The sequence below is a fragment of the Silurus aristotelis genome, assembly GCF_946808225.1.
Source record: "Silurus aristotelis genome assembly, chromosome: 23".
Taxonomy (NCBI): domain Eukaryota; kingdom Metazoa; phylum Chordata; class Actinopteri; order Siluriformes; family Siluridae; genus Silurus; species Silurus aristotelis.
In genome coordinates, this window is record NC_139596.1 from 14,138,766 (window position 1) to 14,161,826 (window position 23,061).

General features: G+C 36.9%; 1 long non-coding RNA gene across 1 annotated transcript in view; it reads right to left on the reverse strand.

Moving 5' to 3' along the window:
- Positions 1-297: 297 nt before the first annotated feature.
- Positions 298-23,061, reverse strand: part of LOC310718705 — a 65,624-nt gene continuing 42,860 nt past the window's right edge. The window contains exon 3 of the long non-coding RNA XR_014531236.1: positions 298-2,438. This is a non-coding gene — a long non-coding RNA (uncharacterized lncRNA). The remainder of the gene's footprint in view (positions 2,439-23,061) is intronic.

Consider the following 23,061-nt stretch of genomic DNA (forward strand, 5'->3'; position numbering starts at 1 on the left):
AATTATTTGCTCAAAAAAAAAAAAAAAAAAAAAAAGTTTGAATATACCCATGTTAACAATGGCAAAGGCAGATATAGATCATTTTAAATGATGTGCAAATATAAAAAACAAACAAGATCATAAGCAAAACGATCAACATCTGTAAAAGGACAAATGTGAGAAAAAGAGTGTTCTGAAAGGTGAGAATTATAAACGTGCTAATTAGAAGATATGATTCAGGTTCAAAGATCATGTGACCTGACATGTGAGGGTGAAGTGGCTGATGGGAACCAGGGAGTCCTGGACTAAAATCTTTAATTTTTTTTATTGTGTGCATAAAATTATATACTTTCCAGAATTGTTTAACTCGCATTGTTTAATTGATTTTGATTCACATTGCCTAAATTTGATTTGTAATCTGTCAAAACAAGGCTTAGGACAACAAATTAAAAAAAATAAACTTTTTGGTACAGGGTGGTAAAGGAAAAGAATCAAAGAAGAGCTGGGGTAGATGCTGTTACCACATCAAAGTTCATTATTTTCCGTTCACAGCACACATTAGAGTTTTATTATTCTAAAACTCTTTCAATTGGCCAATAATTAGCACTGCAAAGATGGATTGTCATTTATACTTTTAGAATATATGTACATTATTGCAGTTATTATTGAATTTAATTGAATGAAGTTGAAGCAAAGCAAAGTGAAGCAGCATCACCACCAGGAGAGCACTGCACATACAAAATCTGAAAGCCAAAAAAAAATGTGCGAGTGAAGTGAAGATTGTAGCCTGCTACCTCTCAATCCAATTTCTCTCATGTGCACACATATAAACACACTCATACACACTCACGCACACACAAAACCTGTTGTTGCCTCCAGGCCCCACCAGCCAGCAGAGATAAGGAGGCAAACAGGGGATAAATCCCAGCAGAAGCAGCGGCTTGACGGACAGACAGGCGACCATTAACAATGCCAGGTCTTGTGAGAGCAACGTGCTGATGGAGAGATACCCTGGTATTTGGCACTGCTAAGAAGTGGCCCTTAAAGATTTCACACTTCCAATTTCTTTGAATTATCAGCCATCTCCTGCGCCGTCAGTCAGCACAAAGATGTCGAAGTCAAGTCAAGCCCGGCGAGTTTATTGACAAAGCAATTTAGAGGTGATGTTGCACAGCCTGATAAAGCATCAGTGTAGTGCCGGGACAATGTCCAGTTAATGGCAGGAGCCAAGCTTAATTACTGTAGCTTAAAAAAAATGTCAATTTTGTCCAATGTACTTCAATCAACCCCCAAAAAGGCTTTAATTGTCCACATTTATTATCATGCATAAACACACAGTACTTTTCAAACTGCAGTAATGTGATACATGTAGGTATAAAAGTGCAGCCTTTTGGGACTTTTTATGATTTATTTTTAAACAACACGCCTGCAGTGACATGACACAGCATTGTATCAAGTTTTTTTAATAAACTACACAACTTCTTCACCTGCTCTTTTCAATGAGCCATATTCATATTGAGAATTTAGTAATGCACACAGTGTATAGATATAAAATGTTTCTATACCACAGCATGTTCCCCCAAAAGCAGGCTGTAAAATATACAACTACTTCAAGCATTGTTCAATTGAATTTAAGAGGAATCATGAGAGCCTGGATATCAAAAGATGTATGAGGCTTAGATTTAATGGTGTAGGTTTCATTTAATCTTTAAGAGACAGAAACTGCTAATAGAGTCTTCAAGCATAATCATACATACCGTGGAAAATGTCTACACACCCTTATAAAGTTGCTCCCTTATAAAGTTGCTAAAAAAAAAATCCAAAGATGAAAAAAAAACAATATCGGGGACGTTTAAAAAACACACCCTGATTGCATAATTCTGCAGACCCTTTCATAATGGGGCTTAAACTGTTAACCAGTCCCATTCAAAATAAGGCCTGTAGTTAAATTGCATACACCTGCCATCAATTCAAGTGATTCTAATTAAAACCAGATGGTGTAGTTTTTGCTTGAATGTTTAAGGTTGCATTCATCTAATGCTGGGCTCACAGTTTGTGATTTTTATTAGTCCTTTTAAACATGCGATACGAACAAGATCCACATGTCACACTGTTATATCTCAATTGTCATGATGTCAAACCGTACAACAGTCAAAACCTGATGTACACAAGAAAAAGAGGTTTTACATCAATCTGTGACACAGCGTTAGACCCAGGTTTTCTCACTAATGGTAGTTTTAATGGTAATTTTGTTAATGACCTTTCTTGATAATAATGAAAAAAAAAAACCATACAAACATTCCTTTTCCCTCCATAACTCAGTAGGTTTCTCTTCTTGCTTCCACCTGACTCGTTTCAACATTTTCCTCGAGGTGCTTTGAAGTTGTCGCGTTCATTGCATCATCAGGTTCGGCACTCCTAGTGGTTCTGATTTGATGATCGTTGTAGGAGAAGTCACTCTGCAAGAAAGAGTCTGATTAATTGGCTTCATTAATTGGCTGTCATGAACATGTCAATCCAGTGATCAAAGACAACAGATACTAGCATTGGATTATAGGAATCTTTTAGGATTTTCAAAATTTGTCAGAAATAACCAAATCGTGGCCAAAATCGCACATTGTGCAAGTGGATTAAAAGCCGTGGGCCACAAAGAGTTGCCAAAGAAACTGCTAGACTTCATTGTTGAAAGGTTCCAATCAGAAGAGGGATATAAAAAGAACATCTAAGGCACTAAATGTACCATGGAACAAAAAAAAACATCATCAATAAGTGGAGCAAATGTGGGACCACTAAGACAGTGCAAAGACCAGGACAACCTCCCCAAAGTTTATGAAAGGATGAGGAGGAAACTTATCAGGGAAGCTACCAAAAGGACAACAACAACCCTGAAGAAACTACAGGACAGAAAAGGTGTAAGATACAATTTCATAGTCTATATGTGAGAATTTAATTGAAACTTATTCTTAAAGACTTGATGCACTATATTCAACATAAAAGGTGAATTGTTTTAGTTGGGTTTGTTTTCAGACTTATTCAGTCAAGCTCTGGAAGTTAAATAATATATATATATATATATATATATATATATATATATATATATATATATATATATATATATATATATATATATATATATATATATATATATATATATATATTAGTGTGGAAAATAAGTATTTGAACACCCTGCTATTTTGCAAGTTCTCCCACTTAGAAATCATGGAGGGGTCTGAAATTGTCATCGTAGGTGCATGTCCACTGTTAGAGACATAATCTAAAAATAAAAAAAATCCAGAAATCACAATGTATGATTTCTTAACTATATATTTGTATGATACAGCTGCAAATAAGTATTTGAACACCTGAGAAAGTCAATGGTAATATTTGGTACAGTAGCCTTTGTTTGCAATTACTGAGGTCAAACGTTTCCTGTAGTTTTTCACCAGGTTTGCACACACTGCAGGAGGGATTTTGGCCCACTCCTCCACACAGATCTTCTCTAGATTAGTCAGGTTTCTGGCCTGTCACTGAGAAACACGGAGTTTGAGCTCCCTCCAAAGATTCTCTTTTGGGTTTAGGTCTGGAGACTGGCTAGGCCACGCCAGAACCTTGATATGCTTCTTACAGAGCCACTCCTTGGTTATCCTGGCTGTGTGCTTCGGGTCATTGTCATGTTGGAAGACCCAGCCTCGACCCATCTTCAATGCTCTAACTGAGGGAAGGAGGTTGTTCCCCAAAATCTCACAATACATGGCCCCGGTCATCCTCTCCTTAATACAGTGCAGTCGCCCTGTCCCATGTGCAAAAAAACACCCCGAAAGCATGATGCCACCACCCCCATGCTTCACTGTAGAGATGGTGTTTTTGGGATGGTACTCATCAATCTTCTTCCTCCAAACACGTTTAGTGGAATTATAAACCATAAGTTCTATTTTGGTCTTATCTGACCACATGACTTTCTCCCATCCTCCTCTGGATCATCCAAATGGTCATTGGCAAACTTAAGACGTGCCTGGACATGTGCTGGTTTAAGCAGTAACCTTGGAAATGGTGGTCCAAATGGTGTACAATTTTGTTTTTAGTGTCTTTGGACAGCTCTTTGGTCTTGGCCATGTTAGTAGTTGGATTCTTACTGATTGTATGGGGTGGACAGGTGTCTTTATGCAGCTAACAACCTCAAACAGGTGCATCTAATTTAGGATAATAAATGTAGTGGAGGTGGACATTTTAAAGGCAGACTAACAGGTCTTTGAGGGTCACAATTCTAGCTGATAGACAGGTGTTCAAATACTTATTTGCAGCTGTATCATACAAATAAATAGTTAAAAATCATATATTGTGATTTCTGGATTTTTTCTTTTAGATTATGTCCCTCACAGTGGACATGCACCTAAGATGACAATTTCAGACCCCTCCATGATTTCTAAGATGGGGAACTTGCCAAATAGCAGTGTGTTCAAAGACTTATTTTTCCTCACTGTATATATCTTTTTTTTCTCTGGATTTTTGTTTGTTGGAATATTGTATTAAAGATGTAACAAGTCTGACATTTATGTTTTTATTTTTGCATTTATATTTTAGGAAACTGCAATTTCAATTTCAATTCCGAACTGAGAGCTTCGGTTCAAGTTTTCACATCAAACAGAATGTAAAAAAGTGATCCTTAAAGTAAACTTTTCAAATTGCATGGTTGTTAGTACAGAATTGACAGTAACTCAAATGATCACTCTTTCTACCCACCTTGAGCAGTAAATCATCCCAGAATGCACAAAATGGCAAACTTTAAGGCATCTCACAATGGATGGATTTCTTTTCGGCTTCACAGCGGATCCTCCGCACGTTTGATTTGGCACATGTTTTACGCTGCCCTCAACAATTTATCCGGGCTTGGGACCGGCACTAAGAGTGGCTGGGGATGGTTCCCTGACCGGGAATCGAGCCCGGGTCGCAGCGGTGGGAGCGCTGCATCTTAACCACTAGACCACCAGGGGACCTTTTAAGGCATCTCACAATACATATGATTATTTTATTTTGTTAAGCTGGTTGAATAAATGAACAAATGAGCAGGTGAATGTAAATGATAAAAAGAATATAAAACAAATCAGGTGTTCCGTGAAAAAATATTATGTTTTCCGAAATAAATGCCTAATGGATTTCTGTGCATTTTTATCTGTCTAAGTGAAATTAAATAGTCTCTCCTCTTCAACCTCCTATTCATTATCCCAACGCTAACCACTTCATGGCTAAAACCGTTCTGTTCATAAATTGGCTCTCAATTCTAATACGAACATGTGACCAAACAATCCACTTCCAGAGCTCTCCTTGCACAGCGTTATGTTAAATAGAGATAATAATAGGCAGCATTAGTAACGTGTTGCAGGACGACTTTGCCCAAGTGTTGTGTTAAAAGGATTGATGGGCTTGCATGCAGAATTATGACAGGGTGGGGGCTCCAGATGCAAGCTAGTGCTAACCGCTAACAAATGGCTGCTCTCAGCAGAGGTTGCGAATGGGCTGGGGCTGTTCGGGCCAACCTGGGGGGGTGGGGCCTGGGGTCGATGGAGACATACATCAGGTGGGCAGATGGGAACATTCATCAGAGAGCCATGTGTGTGGAGTTACTTTGAAGTTCTCTAGTGAGAGGTGAGAAAGAGAGCATGGCCTAGACCTCTGTGTTTATGTAGCCACGCTGTGGCTGCTAGCACTTTTAATGAAGGATGGTGATATATGAGGCTGCCCTGTTATAGAAAGGCACATGAACACACACAGGGTTAGAGGAAAGGTGTGGATTATAAAGTGAGGGTGAGGACATATGTCCAGTTTTTTCTCCTGTCTTTTATTGAAGACAAAATTGCAGGTCTTGCAGCACTTCATACAACAGCACTTCAAGGTTGTTGTTGTTTTTTTTTACACATTTCAGTGAATATTCTATATAAGATATATTCTATTAAATTCCATTTTAACTCTTTTACATTACAGTAAATTGGACTAGATTAGATTTTATTAAATATTATTAGAGGTGGTTGACTTTATATTAGACAAAACAATGTTTATTTTTTTTATTGTTTAGTTTTGATACGATTACATTCAATTTGATGTTGATTCAGTTGATATATAATATAGTAAACCAAATCTAATCTAATTGAAGACTAGATGAGAGGTCTTAGACTACACTGGGTATTGTTTAAATTACATAAATTATTGAAAATTTTCTAAATATTAAATTTGATTAAAATAGACTACAAAAGAATTACCTTAGTATAGAGTGTGGTTAGTCAAATGTATTACATCAGATACAACGTTTATATCAGTAGAAACTTTAACTTAGATTTAACTCATTTTGATAAATTATATTCAATTTGAGGCTGTATTGTTTACATTAGATCATATTATATTATAATGATAAGTATTAGATTAAAGTAGAAAAAAAGTGTTCATTTTCAATTTGATTTTACCAGATCAGATAGATTTCATGTGGTTTCCATAAAATCTGGGATAAATATGTAGGGATATATTTGTCACTTAAAAAAAATTATATTCTCAGTCTATGTATTTCTGTAAATTTGGTTTGTGACGATGCTCACACTATAAAAAAAAACGCATATATATAATATATATATTGCAGATTAGATGTGTGCATCCTGAATTAATGTAACCTATTTGGAACCTGTATCTGTATTTGTACTAATACCCATATATGTATCTATGCCTGTACTCGTCCCTGTAACTGTATCTGTACCTGTACATGTATCAATACTTTAATCTGTCCATGCAATTCTACCTGTGTCTGCACCTGTAATTGTACCTGTATCTACACCTCTAACTGTACCTTTAACTGTACCTGTCTGCACCTGTAACTGTACCTGTCTGCACCTGTAAGTTTAGCCATTTCTGCACCGGTAACTATACCTGTGTCTGCACCTGTAACTGTACCTGTCTGCACTTGTAACTGTAGCCGTTTCTGCACCGGTAACAATACCTGTGTCTGCGCCTGTAACTGTACCTGTCTGCACCTGTAACTGTACCTGTCTGCACCTGTAACTGTAGCCGTTTCTGCACCGATAACTATACCTGTGTCTGCGCCTGTAACTGTACCTGTCTGCACCTGTAACTGTACCTGTCTGCACCTGTAACTGTAGCCGTTTCTGCACCGATAACTATACCTGTGTCTGCACCTGTAACTGTACCTGTCTGCACCTGTAAGTTTAGCCATTTCTGCACCGGTAACTATACCTGTGTCTGCACCTGTAACTGTACCTGTCTGCACTTGTAACTGTAGCCGTTTCTGCACCGGTAACTATACCTGTGTCTGCGCCTGTAACTGTACCTGTCTGCACCTGTAACTGTACCTGTCTGCACCTGTAACTGTAGCCGTTTCTGCACCGATAACTATACCTGTGTCTGCGCCTGTAACTGTACCTGTCTGCACCTGTAACTGTACCTGTCTGCACCTGTAACTGTAGCCGTTTCTGCACCGATAACTATACCTGTGTCTGCGCCTGTAACTGTACCTGTCTGCACCTGTAACTGTACCTGTCTGCACCTGTAACTGTAGCCGTTTCTGCACCGATAACTATACCTGTGTCTGCGCCTGTAACTGTACCTGTCTGCACCTGTAACTGTAGCCGTTTCTGCACCGGTAACTATACCTGTGTCTGCACTTGTAACTGTACCTGTCTGCACCTGTATCATATACAAATTACCCAAATTTATTTGTAAAGTATGACAGACAGACACAGATGGAAGATCACCCTTCTCAAGTTACTTTCATTGTAAAAATGAATCACAGGAAAAAAAATAAAATCTGCTGAGGTTTCTATTTGCTCCTGCTGTCATCCTTGTTCTTGAAGAGCAATTGTGAACAAGAAGCTCTATCATTTTCTGCCCAGCAACTCATCAATTCTCCTGTCAGAGTGACCCATCGAACTCCTTCCCCAACGCGAATCCAACCGCTGTTGTCCTTGTTGTGCAGTTGCTGCCTGCCGATAAATTATGAATGCAAGGCGGGAAGCTGTAAAATTTGTTGTATCTTCTATTATCTTCATGTTAAAGGCCACAAAAGCTCTTCAGTGAAGTCAGCCATTAAGCAATGACAGGTATTGCTATCAGCCTTCTTTATAGCCTATTACCTGCGATGACAGCAGCTGCTGCACAACCACTGTACGGCCTATCACATTATTTGCAGCTAAAGTCAGCTACTGTGTCATTCCGGCTCATTTTCTTGACAGTGCTATCATAAATCCTTTGGGCTGCGGGGGGAAACTGTCGGCCAGCTCGATTATCTCCAGAGCCCGAATGGATCCTGAAATGTATGTAACAGGCAATGACTGTTATGGATCAGCCGAGCCAGGGCCATTCCGTCTCTCTCTCTCTCTCTCTCTCTCTCTCTCTCTCTCTCTCTCTCTCTCTCTCTCTCTCTCTCTCTCTCTCTGCACCTTTCACTCGTTCACTCATTCTTTCCCTTCCTCGACTGAAAGCTGACTAAGAGGCCAGGGGGCGTGTCTGTCTACAATTTCATTCCATCAAAAAGATGAAATGCAGGAAAGGGATACAGGATTGCAAATGATATGTTTACTGACTCGCACCTTTCAGGGAATTTGCTGGGGGTGCTAGACAGAGGTATGCACATACTGCATGTCTTAAATACTTTATAGTACACCTTATAGCTCTCAGAATCTATTTGTCATTACTGATAATAAAATAAATAAAGCCTGGGAATAGAAAAAAAGATTGACTATGAGTTTAATCAAAAATCTATATATTTTTTTCCCTACACATATATAAATAAATAAATAAATGTATATATATGTAGCTGTTACTGTACCTATTATAAAAAACAATGATATGAAGTCTATTTAAAAAAAAAAATTGCATTCTTTGATTGACAGGAGTAGGATAGTAAATATTATTAAAAATAGAGAACTCAATTAAATCTTTTTTTTTTTTTTTACAAATAGTCTTTGGGAAATTTGGCTGATGCAACTTCCTTAAACCAGTCACTTGGGGAATATTTCAACTATTCCATGAGTATGAATGTGGCTTTTTATAATGTGAATGCTCTAGGACACTACTCAAATACATTTTATGTTTTATAATTAAAAGTTTTGCTATTTCTCTTGAACATGCACATAAGTTTATCAAATGGCTCTCCAAACACTAAAAAGCAGGCAAGCTTATGCATCATTTATCAAATTTTGAGAGTGCTCGTATTAATTCCACTTCGATAGCTATTGCATTTAATTAGCGCTAGGTTATAAGTGAAGATTATACAATCATTAAACGTAAGTTAAAATCACTACATCCCCCCCCCCTTCATTTTATCACTACATGAATGAGAAAGCAGCCACCATTTGAAATCATTTTCTCTACACAAAAAAGTGCAAAGTAGCATCTGCCACCTTTATTGCATCTGTTCTAAGTCCCATTCAGCTCTTTGTCCTGGCTTTGTGCTCCACTGTTGAGTTCCAACTATTTAAACTCACCTCCTACCTCCAGCTTGCTTTGTTCTCCGGCCTCTATAGGCTATAATGAGCCATGCAACACAAAACCAGGAAAACTTAATGAGTCATTACTACTGAGGCCTGCAACCGCTCTCACCCATCCTCCTTCACACTCTTAATCCTTCTCCCTCTCCCTCGCTCGCTCCCTCCGAGCCTGCACTCACAGAATGGGCCTCCACACCTCCCTATCAATTAGAGACAATTAGGGCCTTACAGCTCCTGGTGTGGACTCAAATGGACTTCACAGCTCAAGGGTTCACAGCTCAAAGAGTGGCCGAGTTTAATGAAGAATGTAGAGGTGGCCCTTTCACACCCCATCTCTCTCTTTCTCTTACGTTTTTTCTCTCTCTCTCTCTCTCTCTCTCTCTCTCTCTCTCTCTCTCTCTCTCTCTCTCTCTCTCTCTTTCTCTCTTTTTGTTTTTCTCCCTCCTCTTACAGAAGGAAAAAGTCGATGAAAACCTCAGATTTGTCACCCCCAAAAAAGGACAGAGTGGCCTGACTCAAAGAGTGCAGGGTGTTTTATTTTTCTCTAACATCTTGTTCCCAGGCTGTAAAGTCATATTATATCATTGCAGCTGATTGTTTGGGGAAAGTGGTGTGGCCAAGTGCCATAGAATGACCTAAAGTGGCACGAGGTGAGTCTTGATGCCACAGTGGAAAAAAAAATAGATATGTGTTAATAAACTGGGTAAATCAGGATAGATGTGTGGCAAATGTTAAAAAAATATTTAAAAAAGCATATAGGTTCTTAGGAAGAAATCGTAACTTGTCTGAAGTTTCTGTTTTTCCAAAAAAACAAATCTGCAAGCTGACAAATGATAAAAGTGACAGTTTTGTTGTAGGTATTGATTTCGCACTGAATCTCAGGTACTTTGCTTCAAAAGTGCTTATGATATCCCCAAGGCAACTCCAGCTTCATAACCCTTTGTGTTACAGCAGAGAAACAGATGCTCGCTCTAGCGAGTTTTAGCATTTAAGAGGAAATTTGCAGTTTTCCAAAGGCAAAAAATAAAATACTCAAAACTCATTCTGTTTATTGGCCTTTGAGGCTGTTTCAAGCAAATCCCTCAGAGGGCGAAAATGAAGGAGATCACTTGAGTTTGAAAAGGTTTCAAACGGCAAAGCCAGCTAAAGGTGTCATTTCCCGCTTCTAGACATCAATCTCATGTCTCACTTCCCCCGAGAGAGACGGCAGATTGCTACAGATACCCTGACAAGAGCTGTGGGCTTTTTTGGGGATCCAGACACGCGCTCACGTATGAAGCATGTGGGTAAAGAGGCATTTGATATACACACATGCACAACACACACAAACACACACACACACACACACACACTCACACACACACACACACAGTGGTCTTGCTATTGTTGTAAGGAACGTTTATTGACATAATTATTAGATGAGATGAATTATTGCAATGTACACGTAAATGTAAGTTTCTTTCTTTCTTTGTTACTTTGTTTGTTTGTTTGTTTGTTTGTTTGTTTGTTTGTTTGTTTCTTTCTTTCTTTCTTTCTTTCTTTCTTTCTTTCTTTCTTTCTTGGCTTATTTATTTAATCATGTATTACTTACTTACAAAAAAATATATAACCAGAAATATACATTTCATTTGAGGACAAGTCAAATGTCCCTGCAAAGACCTCAACATCTGTGCCCCCCAAACACACATATGGATAAAAAAAAAAATTATTAAGTAAGTTTTTGTTAAACTATTGTTAATGCTACTAAAATCCTTAACAAAACTAAATGAAAGATAACGCAAGTTTGCTACCTGTAATTGACGTGCACACTGTAGAGACCTTCTATAAGGCACATCTTTTATATCTTCTTTTATGACTTGAAATGAATGAAATTAATTCCTTTAGTACAGCTATAAAGATATACTACATGCCTCTGTCCAGGTAAAACATACATCTGTAAAGTACAAAAGTTGCATTCTTTATTCTGTACATGAACCGAAAGTAATAAAATGTTAAATAAACTTTAAAAGTAAAGGGTTTTTTTTGTACCCACTCAGCCACACACACAGAATCACAAAACGGGTGTTTGCAAGGACTCGTGTTGGTTTGCCAAAAATACCTTCATGTCCAACAAATCCTCATAGATGTGACATGAAGACACTCAATAACTTCCTGACATAAGCCTTCTCTCCACAAACTTCCCAGTGACAGCAATAAAAGCAGACAGCCACTTTAAGATATAAAGTGTGCATCATGAGGTAAAAAAAAAAAAATGGTTCGACTCAATGTCATAATATACAATGCTCAATAAAATATTAATGCAACATAGTAAAATTATGTTCGTTCTAATATATTTGATTGTCTATAAACTCGGTGGATTGGCATTTCATTTACAAGTAGAGGATCCGTGATGGTGGGGTCGACTTCTCTTTGAAGTTGTGTTTATGAATACTGACTCAGGAACCTCCGTGAGTGCCTATAAATCTGTAGGAGGAGCGTGGCAATGTTGATTTTCAAGAGCATAACTTACATCGTGTCTCGGTGCTTCTAGGAGTTTTAAAATACTGTACTTATACTTCATTGAAGTAAAAAAAACATGTCTAGAGAAAAAAGGACCTTCAGTGATATAGTTTCATTTGGTTTACCTTAATTACAAGTAGGATGTAAATAAGTGTAGGAGGTCAAATATTACGAATCTTATATGTTTTTTGACGTGTTTAAAATGCCAAGGATTTATAATGACACTATTTGTTTCTGTACTTAAGTAATTTATTTATTTCTACTACTTTCTAGTTTTACCGACTTTCAAAAATATAAGAAACATTTACTCTCTACTTAAATACATTAATGATTCAATATATGCACTTTTCACTCCACTATATTAATTTCACAATGACAGTTAGCAATTATAATATTATAATTTGCACGTCAGCTTTATCTGCTATAGATTATTTATTCTGCAGAAGAGGCGATATTTACTTTAATTCTATTTGTCCATTGAATACTAGTGATTCATCTACTTTGTAACATGATACTGTAATTTTATTTGTTAACTGCAGGTACATTTTTGAAAGATTTCTTTACTATTTTGTTTAAATTTATTTTTACTGACTTGTTTGATCTTTGTTTCATTGTGTTGTGTTGTTTTGGTTAAGGTGTATTAGATTATTTTTTAAGAAATTAAATCTCCCATATCAACTGATTTTGGCTTTTCAATAAAAGGTTTCTTAGTGTTTAAGACTAGTGCATCTTTGAGCCCACGTTCAATACAAGTAAAATGAACTCCTGTTCAAATCTCTAAGATTTTTACTTAGGTCATAATTGAAATTGGTGACTTTTAACTTGAAATAGAATAAGTTTTGCTGTAAGGTATCTATAACTTTTTCTCAAGTATGATTTTCAGGTACTCTTTACACCTCTGTCAAATAGTAGTAGTTTCTTTTCGGCTTCTCCCGTTAGGGGTCGCCACAGCGGATCCTCCGCACGTTTGATTTGGCACATGTTTTACGCTGGATGCCCTTCCTAACGCAACCCTCCCCAATTTATCCGGGCTTGGGACCGGCACTAAGAGTGGCTGGGGATGGTTCCCTGACCGGGAATCGAACCCGGGTCGCAGCGGTGGGAGCGCTGCATCTTAACCACTAGACCACCAGGGGACCTTACACCTCTGTCAAATACTACTAAATAATATAACAACATAACAAGCACACACCAGATGATGTATCAGGAACGCCTGGCAGCTGATCCACGATAAGCCTACGTATAAATGTGCCTTAAACGCGCCAGGGCTTAAGCAGCGATGCAACCTTCGCTCGACTGCATCATGCTTTTAACTAGCTGCCACTGGAGATCTGTTCACACCACCCGCCTGCAGTGAGAGGTGTTAAAGTACTACTTCAGCGCATGTCACAACAACATCCACTGAGCTTTTTCCTCTACCCGAAAGCCAGGCCGCTGCAAAACTCGAACGCACGTGTTCCTTTAATTAACGGTATTTTCACGTGCAACCGAATGAAAGCGAATAAGTCTTACTTTCCGTGTCTGCTTATTAGTTTTTATTGCCCTTCTTAATAAAATTACAGATTTCTGCCTGGGATTAAACACTAATTGCCTTATTACAATATGAGTGGGTTTTTTAGAGCCGCAGTCTTTTAAAGAGGTGTCCAGAGATTCTCCACGAATCCGGGAACTTTTTGTTTTGTTTAGAATTCTTTTTTATTTGTTTATACTTAAATACAATTTGTCATTATGCAGTTTGTTAGATTAAATATTTAGTTCATTATCATTAGAAATTTGGTTTGACTCTTAGCTTTATTATGAACCTCAAGTGAAAACAAGTGAGTCTGTAAATAATGTAAATTATAGATTTAATCTTTAAAGTGAATTTTTCATTGTTCCACTGGAGTGTCATTAAAAAATGCTAGATAAAAGTTTCAGACCTTCATGGTTTTTTGTTTGAAACTAAAGTGAAATGTATTTAGCATAACTTTTTACACATAAAGCCAACACTTTCCTCATTAATTGCACTTCTTGTTAGGTAGTAAATGAACATGTTGTGTATTAAATAGATAATCAGACTTCATTAGTTGTTTAAAACAAAAAAAAAAGATAAAACTATGACACTCACTTGATCATATTCAGCAAAATAAGATTGAATTTCCTATATAGCAATGACTGGAGCAATTTTACAGTCTGATCCAGTATTGTAGTGCAATGTGATTCTTTACAGAAGGTATAAAGAACATGTTGGAATATAAAATAACACATATTCAAGGTCATGGTTTATAAAAGTGAGTATAAAAAAAGGAAACAATATGTACTTATGTTTCAGTGATAATTCTCTTCACAACTAATGGCACTTAAAGGAGGTGTGTGTTGCACAGCAGCTCATTCACGGACTGTTAGTGATCGCCTCTCGCTTTCGAAATCTCTCAACTGGACTGAAGAAAGCTGAAAAATGTGCAAGAAATGCTGTCGGTTTTGTCAGTTGTCATACACGTTTATTTGTAATTTTAAAAAGTGCTGTGTAAGGTGCACAAGAAACACACACACACACACACACACACACACACACACACACACACACACACACACACCTACAGCCTTAGAATTTGCATCAAGCAAATTTCCTTTAAAAATTTCTTTAAAATAACTTGGATAATCCATTATAATTACTACAAATAATTACTAGTATCCTTCCCGTGGGCTCACCACCTGGAGAGGGACGGTGCTGTGAGGATTGGGCAGCAGTCGAAGGCGGGGGTCTGCTTAGACTGCTGCCCCCGCGACCCGAATTACGGATAAGCGGGAGAAAATGAATGAATGAATGAATGAATTACTAGTATTTCTCTTTCACCAGGAATATATATATATATATATATATATATATATATATATATATATATATATATATATATATATATAAAACCACTTCTGAGGTTTCTAGAAGTAGCTGTTCTTTGTATCAACAGAGCAAAAGGTTGAGGGTTGAACCTATAGTAATAGTGAACAATGTTTGCCACAAAAACTATGGACATTTATGGGTTATGTATCTGAAATAGGAAATTCATCTATATAAATTCTGTAATGTCTATTTGTCATTGTGTCATTTTTGTGGCAATATTGTTCACCATTATAATGAAAAGCTTTTCCCTAAAGAGGCTTTTACAGCCAATTCTGTGGTCTTCTGTCCTTTACTAGTCAACAATCTAGTTATACAGCACATGCTAAAAAAATTAAAAAGCAAAGTTTATCATTTAACCTCTATCCAGGTTCCGATAACACATTAAACTCAGAAGAGGGGTCTAAAACGAGAGGCCTCACTGAAACATCATCCCTTTAGGACAAGCGTCGGTGCTGTACACAAACACGATCGTGTCCAGGTGGGGAATGATGAAACGCTGTAACAGCGATTATGAGGAGAAATAACATGCTCTTATGAGCGGCTTGATTGTTTAGTGAATCATCGATCTCGCCGGTGTGTAAAGTAGCGCTAAGTCTTCATTATAGGCCAGCGGCCCTATGGCGTGTTTGATTTTCTGTCAACATCCCTCTTACCAAATCCTAATGCATAATTTTTTATTTATTTATTTATTTTTAAGCCTGGTGCATATTTCTGAAAACAGCGTGCATTAAGGTTATATATAATATAATGTCACAGTGACAAAATCATCAGGAAAGAAATTCCACTGCAGTCGAGTCTTTGTGAAAGAAAAAGAAGAGTAAAAAGTGTATCTCGATTCAGAAATGCAATGCAATGACAGCTGGTGCTTTCTTTAAGATTAGCTCTGAAGATAATAGGCATTAATTGAGGATAATTTCAACTCTGTTAGAACAAGAGTAATTGTTAGACTGAATGCTTTGTTCAATATACTGAATATTGTTTTTTTTAATGAAAATTCATTGAATTCTGTTTTATTCTGTATAAAATTTGTAAAAAAATCATTGATCAGATGTGTCACTTTGGTTCATATGTTGTGGAGTCTCATCAAGTTATATCTTGTGTGTCTGAATGTAATGATGTTCAGTGTGTGTATGTGCTGATAGAAGGACAGAGACGGGCAGGGAGACAAGGCTACGCCCTGGGTTGGCACACGGGCTCAGCCTCCTGGGGAGCCAAGAACAGATGGTTATGGAACACTTCACTAGTATAATGGAGCTGAAACGAAGACGCCAATGATTCTCATCAGTCTCTCTCTCTCTCTCTCTCTCTCTCTCTCTCTCTCTCTCTCTCTCTCTCTCTCTCTCTCTCTCTCTCTCTCTCTTATTCTCAGCTGCACAGTTGTCCTTCCCCTGCCCTGAGTCACAAACCTTCTGTCCTGCCTAAGTACCTTAAAATAAATCCACACGTAATGTTCGCTGACGAGGTCTCCTACGCGTATCGTTTTTCTTCTGTTATATTTATAATCTGCCACTTTAGCCTTGATTAGCAAATGGCACTCAAGACACCTGGCTGAGATTCTTTTTCATGACTGATGAGGACGAGTAAAGAGTCGGCGAGTCTAAAGCAGGCCGAGATGTCCGCAAATTACACCCAACAGCACAATGTGGGATTACGGTAAAGAGGTAAGGATTATCGAGTGTCATTACAGGCTGCATCGCAACACCTCAAACCATCATTTCACACCAATAAACAATAATTTCGAGGGTCAAACACAAGCTACTAATAATGTGTATATGCTCTAAAGTTAAAACTATTAGTTGAACTTCAACCAAAAAAAGATTCCAACTGTTTATGCTTTTTATTGCTCCCTATCTCTTCTTGTGTGTGATTTTTTTTACTTCAGTTCACCTCTGTTACACACCACTCATCATTGGAGGTTAATCTTATTTATTTTTACATTTACAACATGCCCCTCTGCATTCCTTGTCTGCTTTTTGGCAAAGAAAAGCCCCATTTAGCTATTCATTATCTCACCATGCAAATAGCTGTAGCCAGCTATGCTAAGCCTCCTTTTATTTCCTTCAATATACATTAGAATATACCTTCATTATAATAATGTATTTTGATTAATGATATTTATAGCAGCGCCAGGTCACTTAAAACGCTTCGGCCCATAAATTAAAACTAATAAAAGCAACTTTGTGCCCACGTGCAACATTTTAATCCCTTTTCGGTGTCATCCATCTTAAAACCAAAGCATGCAAAAAAGTATATTTGTGATTATACGTGAAACTCCACTCAGGCAGTAACCCAAGTACAGGACTGAACTGACAAAATCTATAATCTCTGCATGTGTACCTACTGATAAAATCAGAAAAAGCGCTCCTTAAAATGCACATGAATCAAACAAAATAAAGTGCATGAACTAACAATCTCACAGGAGGTGCTTATACAGGTGCTCCTGGCTTGTTCTTGTTGCACCAGGTCACAATCATTGGGAATGTTTTTCTTCGAACTCAGACCTCCTTCTCGTTGTCAACAATCAGTGAGGCTCTATTAATTCAGAACCATTTCCACGTAGACAGACGCATCACTTCCTGTAATTACAGACACATGCGTTTGGGACGGCGCACTCGTTTGGAGTGAGTTGAGAAGGAAATTACATCGATACAGACTACAATGTAAGCAATGTGCTTCTAAAAAGGCATGCAAAAATGATTACGGAATGATTTCATTCGTTCACTACGTGCACTAAAACAGAGCCGCACCACACCAAGCCTGCTGAGGAAATTAGCCAGAACGATGGTTGGGGAAACTTAAATGCTGTGCAGAGTTTCAGTGGACTAATTGAACTCTGAAACCAATGAACCACATCAGTTAAGCAAAAAGTTCATGTAAGTATGAGCAACAATTCACCCCTTCCCCCCAAAAAAAACAACAATTACAGAATACAATAGTCTTGCATAGCTTTTATCAAATTACAGTACAGTATGTTTATATTGTACACACAATAGGTAACCAACGCTACTTATTTTCAGCAGAGAATAATTACTTCCTAACATTTAAGAGTTTTAGTGGAATGGATCATACCCTATTTACTGCTTACAAAAGAGATTCCTTCTCTCCCAGTCTATTTTACCTTCTGTCATACAGACAGACAGACAGACAGACAGACAGACAGACAGACAGACAGACAGACAGACAGACAGACAGACAGATAGATAGATAGATAGATAGATAGATAGATAGATAGATAGATAGATAGATAGATAGATAGATAGATAGATAGATAGCAATGACACACACAGACATTACATTGTATAGACACGGTGTATTATTAATGGATAATGTGTGTACTACTGTCTGTAAATATGATATTATATATAGTATAATATCGCCAAGCTGACACTCTTGGGCCCTGAACCCTCTGTGCTCCAGGGATGCTGTGTCATGGCTGACCCTGTACTCTGACCTCAGCTTCCTAACATTACTGGGATATGTAATAAAAGAATTTCACAGTGCTGCATTGTACATGTGACAAGCATAAAGCACCTTTATATTATATATGTTACTAATACCTTCACACACCCACATTTACTCAACACCTACTTAACACATTCGCTTCCCATTATTTCAGCACAATTATTATTCACTTAGCGATATTTATTTATTTATTTATTTATTTATTTATTTATTTATTTATTTATTTATTCATTTATTTACTGTATATATATTCACATATCCAACTGCGCTTCATGCTACTATTTGCACCTCTGGTAGATGCTGAACTGCATTATGTTTCTAAGTCCTTTTTCACATCTTTTTCAATGAAAAGAATTGATGCTCCTATATAGTCAGTATTTTATTTTATTTGATACATTTTTGCACATTTTTGTGCACTATTTCTCTTTTTCTTATATTAAAGGTTTCATACCACCTCAAAAAATTATATTCTTCGATCACAGAACCATCAGTTACAGTGATATTGTGTTCATTTCACAAGTGATTTGTCTCTAATGAATCATTGATTATGTGAATGTGCCCACATATGAAAATTAAATATTCATACAAAAAGTACCTTAAAATGCATGTCCTACATCTGAAAAATTAACTTGTTAATATATAATATAAATACTGCTAGCACATTTGTCTGTGTTTAACAACCACAGTTTGAATATATTTTTAACACATTGGTTGTCTGAGCTTTGTTTGAAAATAAATTAATATCAATAATCAGCAGTGACAATAGATCAATTGGTTAATCCGTAAATTCATCCATCATTAAACCCCTACTACTGTAAGAAATAAAAAAAAATCACTATGAATAACATGTTTATTACACATGAATTGGATACTCGGGTCTGTTATTACATGTAGTAGTACAGGAGCTTCTCTTTGCTACGTGATGTAACACAACAGAATACAATGAACACAGATGTGCAGATGAGGACTTTTTGTCATGTCAGCATGTTGTGGGATGTAACTAAGAAACTACTAATGTAATGTAAACTAATCTGAAGTCGGATTTATGTTGAATTATTCATTAAAAACATGACTACTCTACAACTTCCAATGATTTAGACTATTATCTTATCGCTTTTCAAATTATGTTAGTATGATCAAATGTCACAACTCCCGGGGCACACACATTCTGTGAAGACACTGTTGTTCTCATGCTGATTTCTAATTGGTGTCTAAACTGTTATAACATCCATGTTAACTTGAACCCCAGCGGTAAATGCAGTAGATCGCTAAAGAAAGAGAGAAAGGGGGGAAAATGGGGTAAGAGCTTTGTTGAGGGAGTTGAACATTTTAACATTGTCGTATTTCATCTGAAATCAGTGACAACAAAATTGCCTCGAGCGTGCTTTTCTCCCCCCTCTTCACAAACTTAACTATGACATCTGGCATGGTTTTATGAAAGGCAAGACAACACACAGTCCTGAAGCTCAGCAAAATGTGTTTCATGAAAGACAGAGAGAGAGAGAGAGAGAGAGAGAGAGAGAGAGAGAGAGAGAGAGAGATCTTACTGGAGGGTCCAAATCTAAAGAGATCAGTAATTACCATTATTTAAACAGCTTCAAATAACAAGTGGATTAGGCTTCGCTAGTCTATTGTCAGGTAAAAAAAAACGCTTTTTAAATATGATGTAAAGCATTTTTTCCCCCAGTGGAAATTCCCAGATCTATATCACACAACACAGCTGGAACATAACAGTAACATTATCAAAACTGCTCGTTCTGCGGCTTATTTAGACCATACACACACACACACACACACACACACACACACACACACACACACACACACACACACACACACACACATACATACATACACATATGTATATATTATTTATACATATATAATATACATATCTCACTCTTTCTTATATATATATATATATATATATATATATATATATATATATATATATATATATATATATATATATATATATATATATATATATATATATATATATATATATATATGTGTGTGTGTGTGTGTGTGTGTTAAATTGTATTTAATCAGATTAGATTCTAAGACTTTGTCATTGCACAGAGTACAAGTACAGTTCCAATGAAATGCAGTGTGTGTGTGTGTGTGTGTGTGTGTGTGTGTGTGTGTGTGTGTGTGTGTGTGTGTGTGTGTGTGTGTGTGTGTGTGTGTGTGTGTGTGAGGGATTTAATTTTCAAGTGAAAACAAGTGAGTCTGAAAAAAAATGTAAAATATAGATAGATAGATAGATAGATAGATAGATAGATAGATAGATAGATAGATAGATAGATAGATAGATAGATAGATAGATAGATAGATAGATAGATAGATAGATAGATAGATAGATAGATAGATAAAAGCTTTATATATCAGAGATTAAAAAAAATTTTATTTGACAGTTATGTTGCAGCACTGTATTATACATTGTTAGATTGTTGGAGTAATAACTTTTGTGCTGTAGAAAAAAAACGTTTACCATACGTCAGTTTACCATCTATAAACAGCAGAAGGAATTTTTGTGTTACTTTGTTGCTATATGATTATGTTGCTAAATGATATCTTAGTACATCAATATATTAATATGTTCAATGCCAGTGTAAGTCAGAGCCTTGTGCAATGAATGTGTGTATAATAATAATCTAATCAATGTGCAAATCTTTTTTTTTTTTTTCCAAAAACTATTTTTAATACACATGACTAATGCTATTTCTGTAGCCGTCACTGTGTTTGAGTGTGTGTGGTTTTTTTTTTTTTGTGTGTGTGTTCTTTTGAGTGTATGTGAGATGAACATTGTCTTAATCAGCCACATATTTGTGTAAGGATTGTCATGCATCTCCCTCTTGTGGACCAGGTTGGAACTTCTGAACTCTTCACATCCTTATATTCAGATACTCTTTCTCTCTTTCTTTCTCTTTCTCTCTCTCTCGCTCACTCTGTCTCGTTTTTTTGCTTCTGTGAGAAACACAGATCTTGTCAGCTCTCCTATTCCTCACTATCTTCTTCTGCATGTGAAGCTCGTGTCTTGCTCTCACGCTACTGACCTCTTGCTCAAATATTAAGACGTTCGATAGTCGGCCCTTTAAGGAACTCTTATGCAACCTCTCGCCATAAACAAATCGATGAGCCGAGTTCAAATGGCACTTAACACAAGAATGTAAACAGGTTTTCCACTAGCAAATGCTGTGGAGTGAATAGGATGCAAATGTATGCACAGTCATATAGTTTGCATATGAGGGAATATAGCCAGAGTTTAGCTGCTAAGACTTATTGAACCTTAACTGATTATTGAAAAAACAGGAAAATAAAATAAAGAACCACAGATTGTCCTTTAGGAAGATTATACTACAGTGAGCTGTTTGGTGCTTAGCGAATGTGAACCTCCGTAACATTTGTAGGCAAAGGCATTCGCATCACGGCATGCATTCACACAAAACAAAGATAGCTGGCCACTGATATGCCAAGGCTTTTCTACAAAGGCCAATATTTCATCGGACTTGTGAGAAAGATTCAGGGTGATAATTGTGCACGGGATGTGCCGGGGAGAATGATAAATTCTCCGTGACCCCTCGTCAAGGCCGGGGGAAAAGGACAGCGTGCCCTTGCTGTTCCCTTAAGGGATACACATCTCACTGCAAACCCCAACCTTGGCCCTCATGTCCATGGTATTAATATCCACACACCAGATCCTGACAGTAGACCTTTATGTATGGTGCATGGGCGAATAAACTGCATATATTGGACATATATTATATATTACATGATATATACCTCCTTCTTCTGACCACTCGAACAGAAGGCAAGAAAAAGACAGAAAAAACACAAGATAGAGCATTTCTTAATTTATGCCTTTTTTTTTTAATCATTATTATGCTCAGTTTTTGGTGATACCTCATGTTGCCAAAGACCATTGCACTTTCGCCTTTTGTCCCAGGCGCACACATTAACCCGAATATTTCCACAAGCATGTTCAATAAGCACTGTTAAACGATAAAAAAAACACAGTTAAAATGCTATAAGAGATTGAGAATGGACAAGGCAACATAGCAAGACATGGTCAGCTGAGTCAGAGACATATTACTATGTCTCTAAACGGAGAGCATGTGTGGTGACACCAGGCCTGTCCACATATCGATTGCTCTGCTGGCTACAACACTAATAGTAGAGGAGAGCCATTGAACTTTAAAGCAAATAGTCCTTCTTCCTGCCCAGGGCAGATCAATACATCACAGTCTAGCCATGCAGCAGGCCTGGTAATGCTTCTGTCTGTCTGGACTAATGGTCTGAGCGCTAGTTACCGTGAACCAGGGAAAAAAAGGGGTTCCTCCCCCTGACTAAAGCATGCAGAAAAACAATAAAAGCAACAGCCGATTCTATATTATAGCCAGTTTAATGTTACAATACAATTACAGACACAAATTTACTTCTGCTAAATAAAAATATTGAATATATGTATGTATAAATATACGTATATATATATATATATATATATATATATATATATATATATATATATATATATATATATATATATATATATATATATATATATATATACACATACACACATTCAATATTTTTATTTAGCAGAAGAAAAATTGTGTCTGTAATTGTATTTTCATATATATCGGTTTCATATAATTAAAATACAAGAATAGAATCAGCCACAAGAATATGGCAGATTTTAGATATTTCTTTCTAATAAGAATTACTTTAATTAAAAAATAACCAAAGAGC